The 11,652-nt window shown below is 41.8% G+C and overlaps 1 long non-coding RNA gene across 1 annotated transcript; it reads left to right on the top strand.

The window, feature by feature from the left end:
• Window positions 1-10,037: 10,037 nt before the first annotated feature.
• On the top strand, window positions 10,038-11,442 carry LOC137276896 (uncharacterized). Its single transcript, XR_010956590.1, has 3 exons — window positions 10,038-10,280; window positions 11,155-11,223; window positions 11,390-11,442. It is a non-coding gene; the product is annotated as an uncharacterized lncRNA (long non-coding RNA).
• Window positions 11,443-11,652: the final 210 nt, after the last annotated feature.

Below are 11,652 nucleotides of genomic sequence, written 5' to 3'. Positions count from 1 at the left end.
ATAGGCAAAAATGTGAATCGGAGCTACAGGTTTTAAAACCTGCTCAAATGATATAGGAGGGTTCCTGATGGAGTGCTAGAGGGTCAATACACAGTTTCGTGAAAGTCAACTTTGGCACCCGAGGAAGGGTAATCCCGTCAAAGTGTCATAGGGGATACATCATGGTTTGGAAACAGGTGAAAATGCGATTCGGAACTACAGGTTTTAAAACCAGCTCAAATGATAGAGGAGGGTACCTGATGGAGTGCTAGAGGGTACAAACACGGTTTTCTGAAGGTCAACTTTGGCACCGAGGAAGGGTAATCCCGTGAAAGGGTCATAGGGGATACATCATGGTTGGGAAATAGGTAAAAATGTGAGTCGGAGCTACAGTTCTAAACACCAGCTCAAATGATAGATGAGGGTTCCTGATGGAGTGCTAGAGGGTCAATACACAGTTTCGTGAAAGTCAACTTTGGCACCGAGGAAGGGTAATCCCGTGAAAGGGTCATAGGGGATACATCATGGTTGGGAAATAGGTAAAAATGTGAGTCGGAGCTACAGTTCTAAACACCAGCTCAAATGATAGATGAGGGTTCCTGACGGAGTGCTAGAGGGTCAATACACAGTATTGTGAAAGTCAACTTTGGCACCCCAGGAAGGGTAATCCTGTGAAAGGGTCATAGGGGATACATCATGGTTTGGAAATAGGTGAAAATGCGATTCGGAGCTACAGGTTTTAAAACCAGCTCAAATGATAGAGGAGGGTACCTGATGGAGTGCTAGAGGGTACAAACACGGTTTTCTGAAGGTCAACTTCGGCACCCGAAGAGGGGTAATCAAGTGAAAGGGTAAAAGTGGATACATCATGGTTTGGAAATAGGTGAAAATGTGAATCGGAGATAGAGCGATTAAAACCAGCTCAAATGATAGAGGAGGGTTCCTGATGGAGTGCTAGAGGGTCCAAACACAGTTTCGTGAAAGTCAACTTTGGCACCCCACGAAGGGTAATCACGTGAAAGTATAATAGTGGATACATCATGGTTTGGAAATAGGTGAAAATGTGAATCGGAGTTAGAGCCCTTAAAACCAGCTCAAATGATAGAGGAGGGTTCCTGATGGAGTGCTAGAGGGTCGAAACACAGTTTCGTGAAAGTCAACTTTGGCACCCCAGGAAGGGTAATCAAGTGAAAGGGTCATAGGGGATACATCATGGTTTGGAAATAGGTGAAAATGTGAATCGGAGATGGAGCCCTTAAAACCAGCTCAAATGATAGAGGAGGGTTCCTGATGGAGTGCTAGAGGGTCCAAACACAGTTTCGTGAAAGTCAACTTTGGCACCCGAGGAAGGGTAATCAAGTGAAAGGGTCATAGGGGATACATCATGGTTGGGAAATAGGTAAAAATGTGAATTGGAGCTACAGTTCTGAAAACCACCTCAAATGATAGAGGAGGGTACCTAAAGGAGTGCTAGAGGGTACAAACACGGTTTTCTGAAGGTCAACTTCGGCACCCGAGGAAGGGTAATCAACTGAAAGGGTAAAAGTGGATACATCATGGTTTGGAAATAGGTGAAAATGTGAATCGGAGATAGAGCGATTAAAACCACCTCAAATGATAGAGGAGGGTTCCTGATGGAGTGCTAGAGGGTCCAAACACAGTTTCGTGAAAGTCAACTTTGGCACCCCAGGAAGGGTAATCCCGTCAAAGTGTCATAGGGGATACATCATTGTTTGGAAATAGGTGAAAATGTGAATCGGAACTACAGGTTTTAAAACCAGCTCAAATGATAGAGGAGGGTACCTGATGGAGTGCTAGAGGGTCAAAAGATAGTTTCGTGAAAGTCAACTTTGGCACCCGAGGAAGGGTAATCAAGTGAAAGGGTCAAAGGGGATACATCATGGTTTGGAAATAGGTAAAAATGTGAATCGGAGCTACAGTTCTGAAAACCACCTCAAATGATAGAGGAGGGTTCCTGATGGAGTGCTAGAGGGTCAAAACACAGTTTCGTGAAAGTCAACTTTGGCACCCGAGAAAGGGTAATCCCGTGAAAGGATCATAGGGGATACATCATGGTTTGGAAATAGGTAAAAATGTGAATCGGAGCTACAGGTTTTATAAGAAGCTCAAATGATAGAGGAGGGTTCCTGATGGAGTGCTAGAGGGTCAAAACATAGTTTCGTGAAAGTCAACTTTGGCACCCGAGGAAGGGTAATCCCGTGAAAGCGTCATAGGGGATACATCATGGTTTGGAAATAGGCAAAAATGTGAATCGGAGCTACAGGTTTTAAAACCTGCTCAAATGATACAGGAGGGTTCCGGATGGAGTGCTAGAGGGTCAATACACAGTTTCGTGAAAGTCAACTTTGGCACCCGAGGAAGGGTAATCCCGTCAAAGTGTCATAGGGGATACATCATGGTTTGGAAATAGGTGAAAATGCGATTCGGAACTACAGGTTTTAAAACCAGCTCAAATGATAGAGGAGGGTACCTGATGGAGTGCTAGAGGGTACAAACACGGTTTTCTGAAGGTCAACTTCGGCACCCGAAGAGGGGTAATCAAGTGAAAGGGTAAAAGTGGATACATCATGGTTTGGAAATAGGTGAAAATGTGAATCGGAGATAGAGCGATTAAAACCAGCTCAAATGATAGAGGAGGGTTCCTGATGGAGTGCTAGAGGGTCGAAACACAGTTTCGTGAAAGTCAACTTTGGCACCGAGGAAGGGTAATCCCGTGAAAGGGTCATAGGGGATACATCATGGTTGGGAAATAGGTAAAAATGTGAGTCGGAGCTACAGTTCTAAACACCAGCTCAAATGATAGATGAGGGTTCCTGATGGAGTGCTAGAGGGTCAATACACAGTATTGTGAAAGTCAACTTTGGCACCCCAGGAAGGGTAATCCCGTGAAAGGGTCATAGGGGATACATCATGGTTTGGAAATAGGTGAAAATGTGAATCGGAACTACAGGTTTTAAAACCAGCTCAAATGATAGAGGAGGGTACCTGATGGAGTGCTAGAGGGTCAAAAGATAGTTTCGTGAAAGTCAACTTTGGCACCCGAGGAAGGGTAATCCCGTCAAAGTGTCATAGGGGATACATCATGGTTTGGAAATAGGTGAAAATGCGATTCGGAACTACAGGTTTTAAAACCAGCTCAAATGATAGAGGAGGGTACCTGATGGAGTGCTAGAGGGTACAAACACGGTTTTCTGAAGGTCAACTTCGGCACCCGAAGAGGGGTAATCAAGTGAAAGGGTAAAAGTGGATACATCATGGTTTGGAAATAGGTGAAAATGTGAATCGGAGATAGAGCGATTAAAACCAGCTCAAATGATAGAGGAGGGTTCCTGATGGAGTGCTAGAGGGTCCAAACACAGTTTCGTGAAAGTCAACTTTGGCACCGAGGAAGGGTAATCCCGTGAAAGGGTCATAGGGGATACATCATGGTTGGGAAATAGGTAAAAATGTGAGTCGGAGCTACAGTTCTAAACACCAGCTCAAATGATGGATGAGGGTTCCTGATGGAGTGCTAGAGGGTCAATACACAGTATTGTGAAAGTCAACTTTGGCACCCCAGGAAGGGTAATCCCGTGAAAGGGTCATAGGGGATACATCATGGTTTGGAAATAGGTGAAAATGTGAATCGGAACTACAGGTTTTAAAACCAGCTCAAATGATAGAGGAGGGTACCTGATGGAGTGCTAGAGGGTCAAAAGATAGTTTCGTGAAAGTCAACTTTGGCACCCGAGGAAGGGTAATCAAGTGAAAGGGTCAAAGGGGATACATCATGGTTTGGAAATAGGTAAAAATGTGAATCGGAGCTACAGTTCTGAAAACCACCTCAAATGATAGAGGAGGGTTCCTGATGGAGTGCTAGAGGGTCAAAACACAGTTTCGTGAAAGTCAACTTTGGCACCCGAGAAAGGGTAATCCCGTGAAAGGATCATAGGGGATACATCATGGTTTGGAAATAGGTAAAAATGTGAATCGGAGCTACAGGTTTTATAAGAAGCTCAAATGATAGAGGAGGGTTCCTGATGGAGTGCTAGAGGGTCAAAACATAGTTTCGTGAAAGTCAACTTTGGCACCCGAGGAAGGGTAATCCCGTGAAAGCGTCATAGGGGATACATCATGGTTTGGAAATAGGCAAAAATGTGAATCGGAGCTACAGGTTTTAAAACCTGCTCAAATGATACAGGAGGGTTCCGGATGGAGTGCTAGAGGGTCAATACACAGTTTCGTGAAAGTCAACTTTGGCACCCGAGGAAGGGTAATCCCGTCAAAGTGTCATAGGGGATACATCATGGTTTGGAAATAGGTGAAAATGCGATTCGGAACTACAGGTTTTAAAACCAGCTCAAATGATAGAGGAGGGTACCTGATGGAGTGCTAGAGGGTCAAAAGATAGTTTCGTGAAAGTCAACTTTGGCACCCGAGGAAGGGTAATCCCGTCAAAGTGTCATAGGGGATACATCATGGTTTGGAAATAGGTGAAAATGCGATTCGGAACTACAGGTTTTAAAACCAGCTCAAATGATAGAGGAGGGTACCTGATGGAGTGCTAGAGGGTACAAACACGGTTTTCTGAAGGTCAACTTCGGCACCCGAAGAGGGGTAATCAAGTGAAAGGGTAAAAGTGGATACATCATGGTTTGGAAATAGGTGAAAATGTGAATCGGAGATAGAGCGATTAAAACCAGCTCAAATGATAGAGGAGGGTTCCTGATGGAGTGCTAGAGGGTCCAAACACAGTTTCGTGAAAGTCAACTTTGGCACCGAGGAAGGGTAATCCCGTGAAAGGGTCATAGGGGATACATCATGGTTGGGAAATAGGTAAAAATGTGAGTCGGAGCTACAGTTCTAAACACCAGCTCAAATGATGGATGAGGGTTCCTGATGGAGTGCTAGAGGGTCAATACACAGTATTGTGAAAGTCAACTTTGGCACCCCAGGAAGGGTAATCCCGTGAAAGGGTCATAGGGGATACATCATGGTTTGGAAATAGGTGAAAATGTGAATCGGAACTACAGGTTTTAAAACCAGCTCAAATGATAGAGGAGGGTACCTGATGGAGTGCTAGAGGGTCAAAAGATAGTTTCGTGAAAGTCAACTTTGGCACCCGAGGAAGGGTAATCAATTGAAAGAGTCAAAGGGGATACATCATGGTTTGGAAATAGGTAAAAATGTGAATCGGAGCTACAGTTCTGTAAACCACCTCAAATGATAGAGGAGGGTTCCTGATGGAGTGCTAGAGGGTCAAAACACAGTTTCGTGAAAGTCAACTTTGGCACCCGAGAAAGGGTAATCCCGTGAAAGGATCATAGGGGATACATCATGGTTGGGAAATAGGTAAAAATGTGAATCGGAGCAACTGGTTTTAAAAGCAGCTCAAATGATAGAGGAGGGTTCCTGATGGAGTGCTAGAGGGTCAAAACATAGTTTCGTGAAAGTCAACTTTGGCACCCCAGGAAGGGTGATCCCGTGAAAGGGTCATAGGGGATACATCATGGTTTGGAAATAGGTAAAAATGTGAATCGGAACTACAGCCCTCAAAACCAGCTCAAATGATAGAGGAGGGTTCCTGATGGAGTGCTAGAGGGTCCAAACACAGTTTCGTGAAAGTCAACTTTGGCACCCCACGAAGGGTAATCACGTGAAAGTATAATAGTGGATACATCATGGTTTGGAAATAGGTGAAAATGTGAATCGGAGTTAGAGCCCTTAAAACCAGCTCAAATGATAGAGGAGGGTTCCTGATGGAGTGCTAGAGGGTCGAAACACAGTTTCGTGAAAGTCAACTTTGGCACCCCAGGAAGGGTAATCAAGTGAAAGGGTCATAGGGGATACATCATGGTTTGGAAATAGGTGAAAATGTGAATCGGAGATGGAGCCCTTAAAACCAGCTCAAATGATAGAGGAGGGTTCCTGATGGAGTGCTAGAGGGTCCAAACACAGTTTCGTGAAAGTCAACTTTGGCACCCGAGGAAGGGTAATCAAGTGAAAGGGTCATAGGGGATACATCATGGTTGGGAAATAGGTAAAAATGTGAATTGGAGCTACAGTTCTGAAAACCACCTCAAATGATAGAGGAGGGTACCTAAAGGAGTGCTAGAGGGTACAAACACGGTTTTCTGAAGGTCAACTTCGGCACCCCAAGAAGGGTAATCAACTGAAAGGGTAAAAGTGGATACATCATGGTTTGGAAATAGGTGAAAATGTGAATCGGAGATAGAGCGATTAAAACCACCTCAAATGATAGAGGAGGGTTCCTGATGGAGTGCTAGAGGGTCCAAACACAGTTTCGTGAAAGTCAACTTTGGCACCCCAGGAAGGGTAATCCCGTCAAAGTGTCATAGGGGATACATCATTGTTTGGAAATAGGTGAAAATGTGAATCGGAACTACAGGTTTTAAAACCAGCTCAAATGATAGAGGAGGGTACCTGATGGAGTGCTAGAGGGTCAAAAGATAGTTTCGTGAAAGTCAACTTTGGCACCCGAGGAAGGGTAATCAAGTGAAAGGGTCAAAGGGGATACATCATGGTTTGGAAATAGGTAAAAATGTGAATCGGAGCTACAGTTCTGAAAACCACCTCAAATGATAGAGGAGGGTTCCTGATGGAGTGCTAGAGGGTCAAAACACAGTTTCGTGAAAGTCAACTTTGGCACCCGAGAAAGGGTAATCCCGTGAAAGGATCATAGGGGATACATCATGGTTTGGAAATAGGTAAAAATGTGAATCGGAGCTACAGGTTTTATAAGAAGCTCAAATGATAGAGGAGGGTTCCTGATGGAGTGCTAGAGGGTCAAAACATAGTTTCGTGAAAGTCAACTTTGGCACCCGAGGAAGGGTAATCCCGTGAAAGCGTCATAGGGGATACATCATGGTTTGGAAATAGGCAAAAATGTGAATCGGAGCTACAGGTTTTAAAACCTGCTCAAATGATATAGGAGGGTTCCTGATGGAGTGCTAGAGGGTCAATACACAGTTTCGTGAAAGTCAACTTTGGCACCCGAGGAAGGGTAATCACGTTAAAGGGGAAAAGTGGATACATCATGGTTTGGAAATAGCTAGAAATGTGAGTCGGAGATAGAGCCCTTAAAAGCAGCTCAAATGATAGATGAGGGTTCCTGACTGAGTGGTGGATTGTCCAAACACAGTTTTGTGAAAGTCAACTTTGGCAACCCAGGAAGGGTAATCCCGTGAAAGGGTCATAGCTTATACATCATGGTTTGGAAATAGGTAAAAATGTGAATCGGAGTTACAGCTCTTAAAACCACCTCAAATGATCGATTAGGGTTAGTGGTGGAGTGCTAGAGGGTCAACACACATTTTTGTTAAAGTCAACTTTGGCACCCCAGGAAGGGTAATCAAGTGAAAGGTTTATATGGGATACATCATGGTTTGGAAATAGGTAAAAATGTGAGTCGGAGCTAGAGTTCTAAAAAACAGCTCAAATAATAGAGGAGGGTTCCTGATGGAGTGCTAGAGGGTCAACACACATTTTTGTTAAAGTCAACTTTGGCACCCGAGGAAGGGTAATCCCGTGAAAGTATAATAGTGGATACATCATGGTTTGGAAATATGTAGAAATGTGAATCTAAGCTACAGGTTTTAAAAGCAGCTCAAATGATAGAGGAGGGTTCCTGATGGAGTGCTAGAGGGTCCAAACACAGTTTCGTGAAAGTCAACTTTGGCACCCCAGGAAGGGTGATCCCGTGAAAGGGTAATAGTGGATACATCATGGTTTGGAAATAGGTAAAAATGTGAATCGGAGCTACAGGTTTTAAAAGAAGCTCAAATGATAGAGGAGGGTTAGTGATGGAGTGCTAGAGGGTCCAGACACAGTTTCGTGAGAGTCCACTTTGGCACCCCAGGAAGGTTCATCCCGTGAAAGGGTCATAGGGGATACATCATGGTTTGGAAATAGGTAAAAATGTGAATCGGAACTACAGCCCTCAAAACCAGCTCAAATGATAGAGGAGGGTTCCTGATGGAGTGCTAGAGGGTCCAAACACAGTTTCGTGAAAGTCAACTTTGGCACCCCACGAAGGGTAATCACGTGAAAGTATAATAGTGGATACATCATGGTTTGGAAATAGGTAAAAATGTGAATCGGAACTACAGCTCTCAAAACCACCTCAAATGATAGAGGAGGGTTGCAGATGGAGTGCAAGAGGGTCAAAACCTAGTTTCGTGAAAGTCAACTTTGGCACCCCAGGAAGGGTAATCCCGTGAAAGGGTAATAGTGGATACATCATGGTTTGGAAATAGGTAAAAATGTGAATCGGAACTACAGCTCTCAAAACCAGCTCAAATGATAGAGGAGGGTTGCTGATGGAGTGGTAGAGGGTCCAAACACAGTTTCGTGAAAGTCAACTTTGGCACCCCAGGAAGGGTAATCACGTGAAAGTATAATAGTGGATACATCATGCACTGCAAAAATGACTTGGTTTCCAGGTTTCTGGAAACCATCCGTAATGTGGGTAATTGCGGAATCCAGTTGGTTTCCATTCCCTGAAACTCACTAACTGAGTTTCCAACTAGATTCCATTTTGGAATCTGTGATTGTGGAATTCTGTAAATGGAAACCAAAATGAAACTAAGTTCGGGGGTTTCTTGTTGGTTTCCATATCTGGAATTTGCAATTCTCACATCTCACTAAGTGGAAACCAACATAAAAGCAGAAAATGTGGTTTCATGTTGGTTTCCATTGGGCTGTTTTGAACTAAGTAATATAAAATGGGTTGTCATCCTGACATCCAGTTGGTATCCATTCAGTGAAACTGGGTGACCTAGTTTCCAAATAGAATCCATAATGGATACTCTAAGCTCTGGTGATGGAAACTGACACGAAGCTATGGTCATGTGTTGGTTTCCATTCCTGACAACAAAAGTAAATTGTTGACGCATCATTCTGTGGATATCACAATATTAAATGTGGCTTCAAACTAATGATACAAGAACAAACGATACACTTTGTTCCTTCACATTCTTGTCTATTCATGATGTAATGAAGCATCATATTCCAACTACCATGCACACAAACTTCACAATAACCGTACTAAACATATAAATGGTGAAAGGACGAATGGCTATAAATGGCCTTTGTCCAGCTATGTGCGCGAGGCACACTTAGTCTGGTTTCTCTAGATTGGGATGAATGAGGCAAGTCCAGGTTTCGGTTGTCTGCTTTCTCCAATTAAGGATCAGACGCTTTCTTTATCTGAAAAGAAATAATAAAACTCTGATATCTATATACAAGAATAAAAGGTGAGTTGACTCTGCATAGGAACATTGCTTAAACTTTTATTATATATTAATTATAGTTTATTGGATCATTGAGTTGTGTACGGGCTTGTATTCCTTTCAGTAAATATATTGTATAAAAATAAGTAAAATTAAAACCACTTTAGCAATAGCAGTAGTTCAGATATATATTATTAATTAAAAGGTAAATGATGCAATATATAAAAAACAGGCTATAGACTGCCAACTCCTAGGAATGTGAAAGAGTATAAGCATTTAGGAAGATTAGTATAAGTCATTAAAACAATTGTCAGGTCGGTACTTACATGATGGTATTTCTTAATATCCAGAATATACGTGAATTATACAATAAACTGAGGCAGTGCGTGAAGTTTAGCATTAAAAGCATTTATAGTTGTAATACTTTGACACTGAGTTCAAATACTTGACAATTAATCAGTGTCAGGTCATTAGTGTGTCGGGGTTCGTGTGTCGGCTTCATTGGGGCAGTCCCCACTTAACAGGTTCTATTATCAAAATTAGCTAGCTGTAAAAACAATGGAACTTACCTGAGTCAGGTGTTGACAGACGAAACCGGAAGTAATGACTCGGTAATCCATGGGCACGCGAAGTCGTGACATTTTATAAAAGCAACAGTTTAATGTACTGAAGTGGTCGTTTTCAGTCTTTGTCTTAAAAGCACATCGTAATTGGGTCAGAGAAGGATTTCATGCCTGCCAATCGAAAAAGGATCAGGTATTTGTTATTACCCACAATGCCCCAACGCACACTTGCCGCCATTTTGTCACTTGATCCCAAGTTGTTTTGAGACGACTATTTTGAAAGCAGTTCTCAACCGGTATGTCCAGTAACGACAACAAGGAAGTCAACACAATGCAGTATTCCTACGTTTGCCCGTGTTATCTGATTCAAGAGACTGGCAATGAGATTTACAATAGAAGCTTTGGAGATTCGGTTACATGAAAAATTGAGAACAGCAGCAGTCGTCGATCGCAGCGGGAGAAAAGGAACATTCCACGATCTGGTCAGGTACAGTGTTATTTTCTTGAAATAAGCAATAGCTCATGTTATTCGTAATGTTTAACGTAAATAAGTAACTACCACAATACATATGAAAGTTTAGACTTGATGAACCTCTGTAAACAAATGCGTGTTGAATTCTTAGCAAGAGAGATGGCTTCCTTCACACAGTTAATTCAAGAACTCAATATTACTGTGATTTGGATGAGCTCACACACGATTAAAATGGTTCATTGTGTTAATGAATGAAAAATTATCGTTGCAAGAAGAAAATAAATCACAAATATCTCTAGTCTATTCTTGCTAATGTGCTTGTTACGACTCACAGTAACTTCAAACGTATTTATAAATACGAATATTTATTTAAGAAATCCTTTTCATATTGCTTTTGATATTTGCACCTTTGAAAACAATGTAGTTGGGGATAGAGTGTCATTTTGCATTTATAGGTTAGTGATTCTCTGACCAGATTTGGTGCATTGTTTGAGTGAAATTTCAAAAATGAAATTTCACAATGTTTTCAAACTAATGTTGAATATGTTTATATCATTGATTTATGAGATAATTTAGGTTTGCCATCTGACGTAAGTAGTGTTATGCTTATCATATCAAGATTTAACGAACCCTGAATGAAGAATTGTAGATTGTGTTAGGCCCACAGAAAAGGTTGCGAAGAGTTTTTGATATAAAGAATATATGGGTATACAATGATGGATTGCCAACCCAAAATAGTATATGAATTTGTTGACCTGGATTCTTTTCATCTAGCATAATCTACACTTTGCAAATTGATATTTATTCTTTTTATTCGACACTTTATTGTTATCAAGAGTGCAATATGACAAGTTCCTGTTTTTTAATCGATGCATTTCTACGTTTCCAGCTTAAAGGAGGGCAGTGTTGGAAATTCTGAAGAAGGCAGCCAGGACCAACTCATTTTGACATACAAAAGGTATGTATAACCTGAACCGTCCAGTACATAATGTACATACAACATAATCAAATAATGTAAATCCTAGGAATCAGTAAAAATGAATGGCACAGTCACTATTGTTGTAACCTCCAACTGGAAACATGTTTCACTTATAGTTATGCATCATGCACATGTGTCTTTTCAGATGGGTTTGGATGAACAAGATGGATCTCTTAAGAAGGTGTGGGGAAAGCAGAGGCCCAGGGCTTGTACGCAAAGAACGGCAAAAAGTTCAGAGTAAGTAAACGTATTCTAGTCATTGTACATCTTGCACAGATTAAACATTTAAAGGAATCCTTTAAAATATCAAGTTAATTTGGATTCTTTCTATGTACATTCAAGGAATTTCAAAATGAACACTGTTTAAAAAGTGCAATTTATCCTTTGAAAGTTACAGCTTAAAAAGTT

The sequence above is a fragment of the Haliotis asinina genome, chromosome 3, assembly GCF_037392515.1.
Source record: "Haliotis asinina isolate JCU_RB_2024 chromosome 3, JCU_Hal_asi_v2, whole genome shotgun sequence".
Classification (NCBI taxonomy): domain Eukaryota; kingdom Metazoa; phylum Mollusca; class Gastropoda; order Lepetellida; family Haliotidae; genus Haliotis; species Haliotis asinina.
This window is presented reverse-complemented; position numbering and strand designations above follow the sequence as displayed.